Genomic DNA, 10,070 nt, shown 5'->3' with positions numbered 1-10,070 from the left:
CACCTTGTAGAGTTCTAGGGATATAACCTCATGAACTTCTACTTCCTCTCAAATCATGATGCTATGGATCATGATAGCCCGGTCTATAGTAACTTCAGACCGGTTGCTAGTAGGAATGATTAAGCATTAGATGAACTCCAACCATCCCCTAGCCATGGGCTTGAGGTCATGCCTTCTTAGTTGAACCGGCTTCCCTCTTGAATCTATCTTCCATTGAGTGCCCTCTTCACAAATGTCTATGAGGACTTGGTCCAACCTTTGATCAAAGTTGACCCTTCTAGTGTAGGGGCGTGCATCTCCTTGCATCATGGGCAAGTTGAATGCCAACCTTACATTTTCCGGACTAAAATCTAAGCATTTTCCCCGGACCATTGTAAGCCAATTCTTTGGGTCCGGGTTCACACTTTGATCATGGTTCTTGGTGATCCATGCATTGGCATAAAACTCTTGAACCATTAAGATTCCGACTTGTTGAATGGGGTTGGTGAGAATTTCCCAAACTCTTCTTCGAATCTCATGTCGGATCTCCAGATATTCACCCTTTTTGAGCTTAAAGGGGACCTCGGGGATCACCTTCTTCTTGGCCACAACTTCATAGAAGTGGTCTTGATGGATCTTTGAGATGAATCTCTCCATCTCCCATGACTCGGAGGCGAAAGCTTTTGCCTTGCCTTTCCTCTTTCTAGAGGTTTCTCCGGCCTTAGGTGCCATAAATGGTTATGGAAAAACAAAAAGCTTTAGCTTTTACCACACCAAACTTAGAAGGTTTGCTCGTCCTCGAGCAAAAGAAGAAAAAAAAGAGTAGAAGAAGAAAATAGAGGTGATGGAGGGGGTTTTGTGGTTCGGCCAAGGGGGAGAAGTAGTGTGTATGATGTGTGAAAATTAATGAGTGAAGATGGGTTTATATAGGAGTGGAGAGAGGGGTAGGGTTTGGCCATGTATGGGTGGGTTTGGAAGGGAAAGTGGTTTGAATTTGAATGGTGAGGTAGGTGGGGATCTATGGTGGATGGATGTGGATTGGTGAAGAGATTATGGAGAAAGGGTAGGATTTGATAGGTGAGGGGTTTTTGGGGAAGAGGTATTGAGGTGATTGGTGAAGGGTATTTGGGGAAGGGTGTTATGGGAAGGTGTGAAGAAGAGAGAGAGAGAGAGAAGAGGTAGGTGGAGATCATGTGGGGTCCACAGATCCTGAGGTGTCAAGGATTTCTTATCCCTGCACCATGTTGGCATGTAAACGCCCCCTTGATTGCCAATCCTGGCGTTAAACGCCAGGTTCCAGCCCATTTCTGGCGTTTAACGCCAGCTTTTCTCCCCTTTCTGGCATTTAAATGCCAGCTCTATGCCTATTTCTGGCGTTAAACGCCAGTCTGGTGTCCATTTCTGGCGTTAAACGCCCAGAATGGTGCCAAACTGGGAGTTTAACGCCCATTCTGCTACCCTTACTGGCGTTTAAACGCCAGTAAGCTTTTCCTCCATGGTGTGCTATTTTTAATACTGTTTTTCATTCTGTTTTTGCTTTTTCATTTATTTTTGTGGCTTCACATGATCATCAACCTACAGAAAACATAAAATAACAATGGAACATAAATAGATATGATTAAATAAAATTGGGTTGCCTCCCAACAAGCGCTTCTTTAATGTCAATAGCTTGACAGTGGGCTCTCATGGAGCCTCACAGATACTCAGAGCATGATGATGGCCTCCCAACACCAAACTTAGAGTTTGAATATGGGGGCTCTATTTGACTCTGCATTGAGAGAAGCTTTTCATGCTTCCTCTCCATGGTTACAGAGGGAGATCCTTGAGCTTTAAACACAAGGAAGTCCTCATTCACTTGAAGGACCAATTTTCCTCTGTCAACATCAATCACAGCTTTTGCTGTGGCTAGGAAGGGTCTGCCAAGGATGATGGATTCATCAATACACTTCCCAGTGTCTAGGATTATGAAATCAGCAGGGATGTAGTAGCCTTCAACTTTTACCAAGACATCTTCTACAAGTCCATAAGCCTGTTTCTTTGAATTGTCTGCCATCTCCAGTGAGATTCTTGCAGCTTGTACCTCAAGGATCCCTAGCTTCTCTATTACAGAGAGAGGCATGAGGTTTATACTTGACCCCAGGTCACATAGAGCCTTCTCAAAGGTCATGGTGCCTATGGTACAAGGTATTGATAACTTTCTAGGATTCTGTCTCTTCTGAGGTAATCTCTGCCTAGTCAAATCATCCATTTCTTTGGTGAGCAAGGGGGGTTCATCCTCCTAAGTCTCATTACCAAATAACTTGGCATTTAGCTTCATGATTGCTCCAAGGTACTTGGCAACTTGCTCTTCAGTAACATCTTCATCCTCTTCAGAGGAAGAATACTCATCAAAGCTCATGAATGGCAGAAGTAAATTCAATGGAATCTCTATGGTCTCTATATGAGCCTCAGATTTCCATGATTCCTCATTAGGAAACTCCTTGGAGGACAGTAGACGTCCATTAAGGTCTTCCTTAGTAGAAATCACTGCCTTTCCCTCCTCTATGCATTCGGCCATGTGGGACGTGTTTATGGCCTTGCATTCTCTCTTTGGGTTCTCTTCTGTATTGCTTGGGAGGGTACTAGGAGGGAGTTCAGTAATTTTCTTACTCAGCTGACCCACTTGTGCCTCCAAATTTCTAATAGAGGACCTTGTTTCAGTCATGAAACTTTGAGTGGTATTAGATAGATCAGAGACTACAGTTGCTAAGTCAGAGTGGCTCTGCTTAGAATTCTCTGTCTGTTATTGAGAAGATGATGGAAAAGGCTTGCTATTGCTAAACCTATTTCTTCCACCATTACTGTTATTGAAGCCTTGTTGAGGCCTCTGTTGGTCCTTCCATGAGAGATTTGGGTGATTTCTCCATGAAGGATTATAGGTGTTTCCATAGGGTTCTCCCATGTAATTCACCTCTTCCATTGTTGGATTCTCAGGATTATAAGCTTCTCCTTCAGATGAAGCTTCTTTGGTACTTCCTGTTGTAGCTTGCATGCCAGACAGACTCTAAGAAATCATATTGACTTGCTGAGTCAATATTTTGTTCTGAGCCAATATGGCCTTCAGAGTATCAATCTCACAAACTCCTTTCTTCTGATTTGTCCCATTATTCACGGGGTTCCTTTCAGAAGTGTACATGAATTGGTTATTTGCAACCATCTCAATGAGTTCCTGAGCTTCTGCAGGCGTCTTCTTCAGATGAAGAGATCCTCCAGCAGAGCTGTCCAATGACATCTTGGACAGTTCAGACAGACCATCATAGAAGATACCTATGATGCTCCATTCAGAAAGCATGTCAGAAGGACACCTTCTGATCAATTGCTTGTATCTTTCCCAAGCTTCATAGAGGGATTCACCTTCCTTCTATATGAAGGTCTGGACCTCCACTCTTAGCATACTCAATTTTTGAGGTGGAAAGAATTTGGCCAGAAAAGCACTGACCAGCTTTTCCCAAGAGTTTAGGATTTCCTTAGGTTGTGAATCCAACCATATTCTAGCTCTGTCTCTTACAGCAAAAGGGAAGAGCATAAGTCTGTAGACCTCAGGGTCAACCCCATTGGTCTTGACAGTGTCACAGATTTGCAAGAATTTAGCTAAGAGCTGATGAGGATCTTCCAATGGAAGTCCATGAAACTTGCAATTCTGTTGCATTAGAGAAACTAATTGAGGCTTCAGCTCAAAGTTGTTTGCTCCAATGGCAGGGATAGAGATGCTTCTCCCATAGAAGTCGGGAGTAGGTGCAGTAAAGTCACCAACCACCTTCCTTGCATTGTTGGCATTGTTGTTATTTTCGGATGCCATGGCTTCTTCTTGTTTGAAAATTTCTGTTAGGTCCTCTCCAGAGAGTTATGCTTTAGCTTCTCTTAGCTTTCTCTTCAAGGTCCTTTCAGGTTCAGGATCAGCTTCAACAAGAATGCCTTTGTCCTTGCTCCTGCTCATATGAAATAGAGGAGAAGAAAGTATGGACTCCTCTATGTCATAGTATAGAGATTCCGTGAGATGTCAGAGGAAAAGGAGAATAGAAGGAAGAGGTAGAAAGGAAAGAATTCGAACTTATAGAGAGAGGGAGTCCGAATTGCACATTGAGGAAGAGTGCTAGTCCCTTAAATAGAAGAAGGTGAGAGGGGAAAAAGGATTTTCGAAATTAAATTTTGAAATATTTTGAAATAATTAAAAGAAATTTTGAAAAAAATTGATTGATGATTTTTGAAAATTAAAATTGAGAAAGTAGTTAAGTGATTTTGAAAAAGATTTTGAAATCAGAAATAAAAAATAGATATGATTGAAAATTATTTTGAAAAATATGTGATTGAGAAGATATGATTGAGAAGATATGATTGAAAATTAATTTAAAAGAAATTTTTAAAATTAAAGTTAATTACTTGACTAACAAGAAATTAAAAGACATGATTCTAGAATTTAAAATTTGATCCTTTCTTAATAGGCAAGTAACAACTTGAAAATTTTGAATTAAATCATTAATTATAGTAAGGATTTTCGAAAATACTAAAAAAAATGGAAAGGATTTGATTTTGAAAAGATATGATTGAAAAGATATGATCTGAAAAAGATTTGATTTTGACAAAATTATGAAAATTTGAAAAAGATTTGAATTAAAAACAAAATCTTCCCTCTTGTGCCATCCTGGCGTTAAATGCCCAAAATACTACCTTTTTGGGTGTTTAACACCCAGCCAGGTACCTTGGCTGGCGTTTAAACGCCAGTTTTCCTTCCTTACTAGGCGTTTTGAACGCCCAGCTTTTTCTCTGTTATTCCTCTGCTATATGTTCTGAATCTTTAATTCTCTGTATTATTAACTTGAAAAGACATAATTTTGAAATTTTTTTTTGAATTTTTAATGATGAGAAATAATCAAAATGCAACTAATCATGAAAACTAAGATCAAACAAACAATGCATGCAAGACACCAAACTTAGAAATTTTCATATTAGAGACATTAATAAATTGAGAATGCATATGAGAAACAACAAAACACACAAAACAAGAGAATTTAAAGATCAGAGCAAGGAAATCATCAAGAACAACTTGAAGATTAATGAAGAACATAATTCATACATTCAAAAAATGTAGGGAATTAAATAAAACATACAGGATACCAAACTTAAAAATTGACATTAGACTTAAACAAGAACCACAAATTATTTTTTATTTTTATGATTTTATTAGAATTTTTTTTTGTAATTTTTCAAAAATTAATTGGAGAAAGAGAAAATAAGGAATTCAAAATTCTTAATGAGAATTCCAGGAATCATGCAATGTTAGTCTAAAACTCCGGTCCAGGAATTAGACATGGCTTACTAGCCAGCCAAGCTTTCAGTGAAAGCTTCGGTCCAAAACACTAGACATGGCCAAAGGCCAGCCAAGCTTTAGCAGTTTATTACATTCAACAGCAAAATTGATAGAAATCAACAAGCTCTTGCGATGATAAGTTGAAACCTCGGTTCAAACGGTTAGACATGGCTTCACAGCCAGCCAGACTTCAACAGGTCATCATGAAACTCTAGAATTCATTCTTAAAAACTCTGAAGAATAAAATAGAGAAATTTTTTTTTTGAAATTTTTCAAAAATAAAAAGTAAAAGCTTAAACATAAAATAAAATTACCTAATCTGAGCAATAAGATGAACTTTCAGTTGTACAAACTTGAACAATCCCCAGCAACGACGCCAAAAACTCGGTGCATGAAATTGTGATCATCAATGGCGCCAACAACTTGGTACGCACAATTGTAATCTCAACTCTTTGTTACAACTCCGCACAACTAACCAGCAAGTGTATTGGGTCGTCCAAGTAATAAACCTTATGTGAGTAAGGGTCGATCCCATGGAGATTGTCGACTTGAAGCAAGCTATGGTCATCTTGTAAATCTTAGTCAGGCGGATTCAAATGGTTATGGAGAATTGATAATTAAAAGATGAATAAAATATAAAATAAGATAGAGATACTTATGTAATTCATTGGTGAGAATTTCAGATAAGCGTATGAAGATGCTTTGTTCCTCCTGAACTTCTGCTTTCCTATTGTCTTCATCCAATCATTCATACTCCTTTCCATGGCAAGCTTTATGTTGGGTTTCACCGTTGTCAATGGCTACCTCCCGTCCTCTCAGTGAAAATGGTCCAAATGCGCTGTCATCACAGGCTAATCATCTGTCGGTTCTCGATCATGTTGGAATAGGATCTATTGATCTTTTTGCGTCTGTCACTACGCCCAACACTCGCGAGTTTGAAGCTCGTCACAGTCATCCCTTCCCAGATCCTACTTGGAATAACACAGACAAGGTTTAGACTTTTCGGATCTCAGGAATGGCCGCCAATAATTCTAGCCTATACTACGAAGGTTTTAATCTTAGATTAGAAACCCAAGAGATACACATTCAAGCTTGTTTGCATGTAGAATGGAGGTGGTTGTCGGGCACGCGTTCATAGGTGAGAATGATGATGAGTGTCACGGATCATCACATTCATCAAGTTGAAGAACGAGTGTATATCGTAGAGAAGAAGTAGGCGTGAATTGAATAGAAAATAGTAGTACTTTGCATTAATTCATGAAGAACAGCAGAGCTCCACACCTTAATCTACGGTGTGTAGAAACTCCACCGTTGAAAATACATAAGTGATGAAGATCCCGGCATGGCCGAATGGCCAGCCTCCCTAAGAGGGTTCAATCATCAAAACATGATTCAAAGATTGATTGAAAGATGATTAAAAATAAAAATACAATAGCAAAAGGTCCTATTTATAGAGAACTAGTAGCCTAGGGTTACAGAAATAAGTAATTAATGCAGAAATCTTCTTTCGGGCCCACTTGGTGTGTGCTTGGGCTGAGCATTGAAGCTTTCACATGTAGAGACTTTTCTTGGAGTTAAACGCTAGCTTTTGTGCCAGTTTGGGCGTTTAACTCCAGCTTTTATGCCAGTTCTGGCGTTTTGATGCCAGAATTTTTATGCTGACTTGGAACGCCGATTTGAGCCATCAAATCTCAGAAAGTCCAGGATGTCTACTTTCCAACGCAATTAAGAGTGCGCCAATTGGGCTTCTGTAGCTCCAGAAAATCTACTTAGAGTGCAGGGAGGTCAGAATCCAACAGCATCTGTAGTCCTTTTTCAGCCTCTGAATCAGAGTTTTGCTCAGGTCCCTCAATTTCAGCTAGAAAATACCTGAAATCACAGAAAAACACACAAACTCATAGTAAAGTCCAGAAATGTGATTTTTATTTAAAAACTAATAAAAATATAATAAAAACTGACTAAAACATACTAAAACCTACCTAAAAACAATGCCAAAAAGCGTATAAATTATCCGCTCATCAGTGCCTTCCAAGTGTTTGATAAAATGCTTGGTTGAATTTTAAACTAGATTTTTGTGTTCTTGGCTTGGATTGAGTAATTTTGAGACTTTTGAATAGTCAAAGTATCTTGTTGATTGGTGATTGAAAGTTGCTAGTTGGCTTGAGCTTCACTAAATCTAGTCTTTGATTAGGACTTGTGAACTTAAGTTGATTTTGCTTACTCGACTTTCCTTCCATTGTTAGAGGTTAACTAAGTGAGAGAAAAAGGCAATTACCATCACAATTGATGATGATAATGAGGATAGGAATTCCAATTCTTAACCCTTGCTAGGACTTTTCTTAGTTGTTATTTTATTTTCTTGCTATTTATATTCCTTGTTCATCATTCAAAAAACCCAAAAATACTTTCCTACAACCAATAGAAAGTACACTTCCCTGTAATTCCTTGAGAGACGACCCGAGGTTTTAATACTTCGGTTTATTTTTATTGAACTGTTTGTACAAGTGACAAACAAATTAAACGTTGACTGAGGATTAATTGTCAGTTTAGAACTATACTTGCAATGAGAAGTTTTTTGAGAAATTCTTTATCGGCATAAATTATTCTTCAAAATTCAACACAAGATAAACCACAAAGTTGGGGTTTATCAAGAAGTCCATAGAGGCATTTGTGAAATTAACTTGGAAGCTAGATCACTAGCTAAAAAACTCTTGTGAGTAGGCTTCTATTAGCCGACCTTGCAAAAAGAAGCAACTAACTTTGTTAAAAAATTCCAGCCTTGCCAAAAACATGCTAATTTCTATGTATCACCACCAGAAGAGCTTATTAGCATCACCTCACCTTGGCCATTCGCAAAATGGGGCTTGGACCTCCTCGGACCATTTTCTTAGGAACCTGGATAGGTGAAATACCTCATAGTCGGAATGATTACTTCCCTAAATAGATCGAAGCAGAACCTTTAGCAACTATCATGGCCTAAAGAAGTCAAAAATTCCTCTACAAGAACATTGTTATCCGGTTTGGAGTCACATACTCCATCACCATGGACAATAGAACTCAATTTACCGACTCAATATTTAAAAGTTTGGTGGCGAGCCTCAAGATTAGGCATCAGTTTATGTCGGTAGAACACCCTCAAACCAATGGACAAGCAGAAGCCACGAATAAAGTCATATTGGTTGGGCTCAAGCATCGATTACAAGATGTAAAGGGTGCATGGGCTGAAGAGCTCCCCCAAATCTTGTGGACATATCGAACAACTCCCCACTCAACAACTGGGGAATCTCTATTTTGACTTACTTATGGCATAGAAGCCATGATTCCAATAGAGGTCAACAAAGAAAGTCTAAGGGTTAGACTCTACAATGAAGTGGGAAATGTCCAAGCTCTTAAGGAAGAATTCGATTTTCTTCCAAAAGTCTGAGAACAAGCTCAGGTAAGGGAGGAAGCATTGAAGCAAAGAATGACCATAAAGTACAAAAAGAAAATCATCGGAAGAAACTTTGTCACAAACGACCTCATACTCATTCAAAATGACATCGACGTGCAGAAGTTAGGCAAAGAAAAGTTGGCTGCAAATTGGAAAGGACCTTACAAGATCATGGAAGTGGGGAAAGGTTACTTCAAAGTGTCTGACCTCAAAGGAGATGAAGTCCCAAGGTCGTGGCATGCATGCAACATAAAGAGATACTACAACTAGGAAGAGAACTTTGTTCCCTGATGTACTCTTTTTTCTAACTTCACAATTTTTTTCCGACAAGGATTTTTTCTGAAGGAGGTTTTAACGAGGCATCATAACAAGGACTAAGAGTTACAAATAACAAAGTTCTTAGTAGCCAAATAGCATTTGTAAATCATTCTTTCAGTAATGATATTTCATTATTTATTCTATTGACTATTCTACTAACACGCACTAATTTAAGCTTGAAAAGTGCAAAAATTATTGTCCGACCTAAGATGGTTCGCAAGATAAAGAGACGAGGTCCAAATTAGTCTAAGAAGTTATATACATAAATCGTGACCAAATTTTGAGAAACCACTCATAGGAAACAAGTTGGTGAAAGAAATAGCCCCAATACAAATCGCAAAAGTAACTTATTATGACCGACCTTGAAAGGTGGGTACAAAGACTTCAAAAATGGAAAAAGAATTATCATAAACTTCTAAGAGCTATTTGACCTTATGAAAACTGACATTAGTTAAAAAAGAGATCAATAACGTAGGAAACTATTCGCAAAAATTTGAAGATGAAAGTTGTTTGCAAAGTATTTGTCAAAAATGTAAGCAAAACTGTAAAAACACTTATATTAATAAGTGTAGCAAAAGTTACAACATCTCAAAAAAGCCCTTAAAAGGGCAGTATCCATCAAAGAAATGTTCAAAAAAGCATCCAAACTAAGCTATTACAAAATAAAATTGTTCTCAAGATCCACAGATCGGGCCGTTAAATATCAAGAAATGAAATTAAGAAGGAGGATCTGTTCGCCAGAAGTCATGTTGGAAGTTTCTTGAGGTTGAGCCGAGGAGGTAGGAAGAGTTTCGTCAATATTAGATGAGGAGAATGAGGGTTCCTTGTCCATCCTAGTTGGGAAGCTTTGGGAAGCTTCCTCAACCTGGGCACCTGATGTCTTAAGATTTTCAGAACAAGCGTTGTCATCAGGAGGAGGAACGATTTTCCCGTCAACCACAACTATGTCGGGATTAATCAGGGAGAGATCTATATAGAGAGCAATAACCTAGAACT

General features: G+C 38.6%; 1 pseudogene; it reads right to left on the bottom strand.

Moving 5' to 3' along the window:
* Positions 1–1,672: 1,672 nt before the first annotated feature.
* LOC148573776 (uncharacterized) lies at positions 1,673–3,310 on the bottom strand (annotated as a pseudogene).
* Positions 3,311–10,070: the final 6,760 nt, after the last annotated feature.

Source organism: Arachis ipaensis, chromosome B2 (genome assembly GCF_059453495.1).
Source record: "Arachis ipaensis isolate K30076 ecotype BB chromosome B2, ASM5945349v1, whole genome shotgun sequence".
Taxonomy (NCBI): domain Eukaryota; kingdom Viridiplantae; phylum Streptophyta; class Magnoliopsida; order Fabales; family Fabaceae; genus Arachis; species Arachis ipaensis.
The sequence above is the reverse complement of the archived record's forward strand: the minus strand, read 5'-3'. Positions and strand labels throughout refer to the sequence as shown.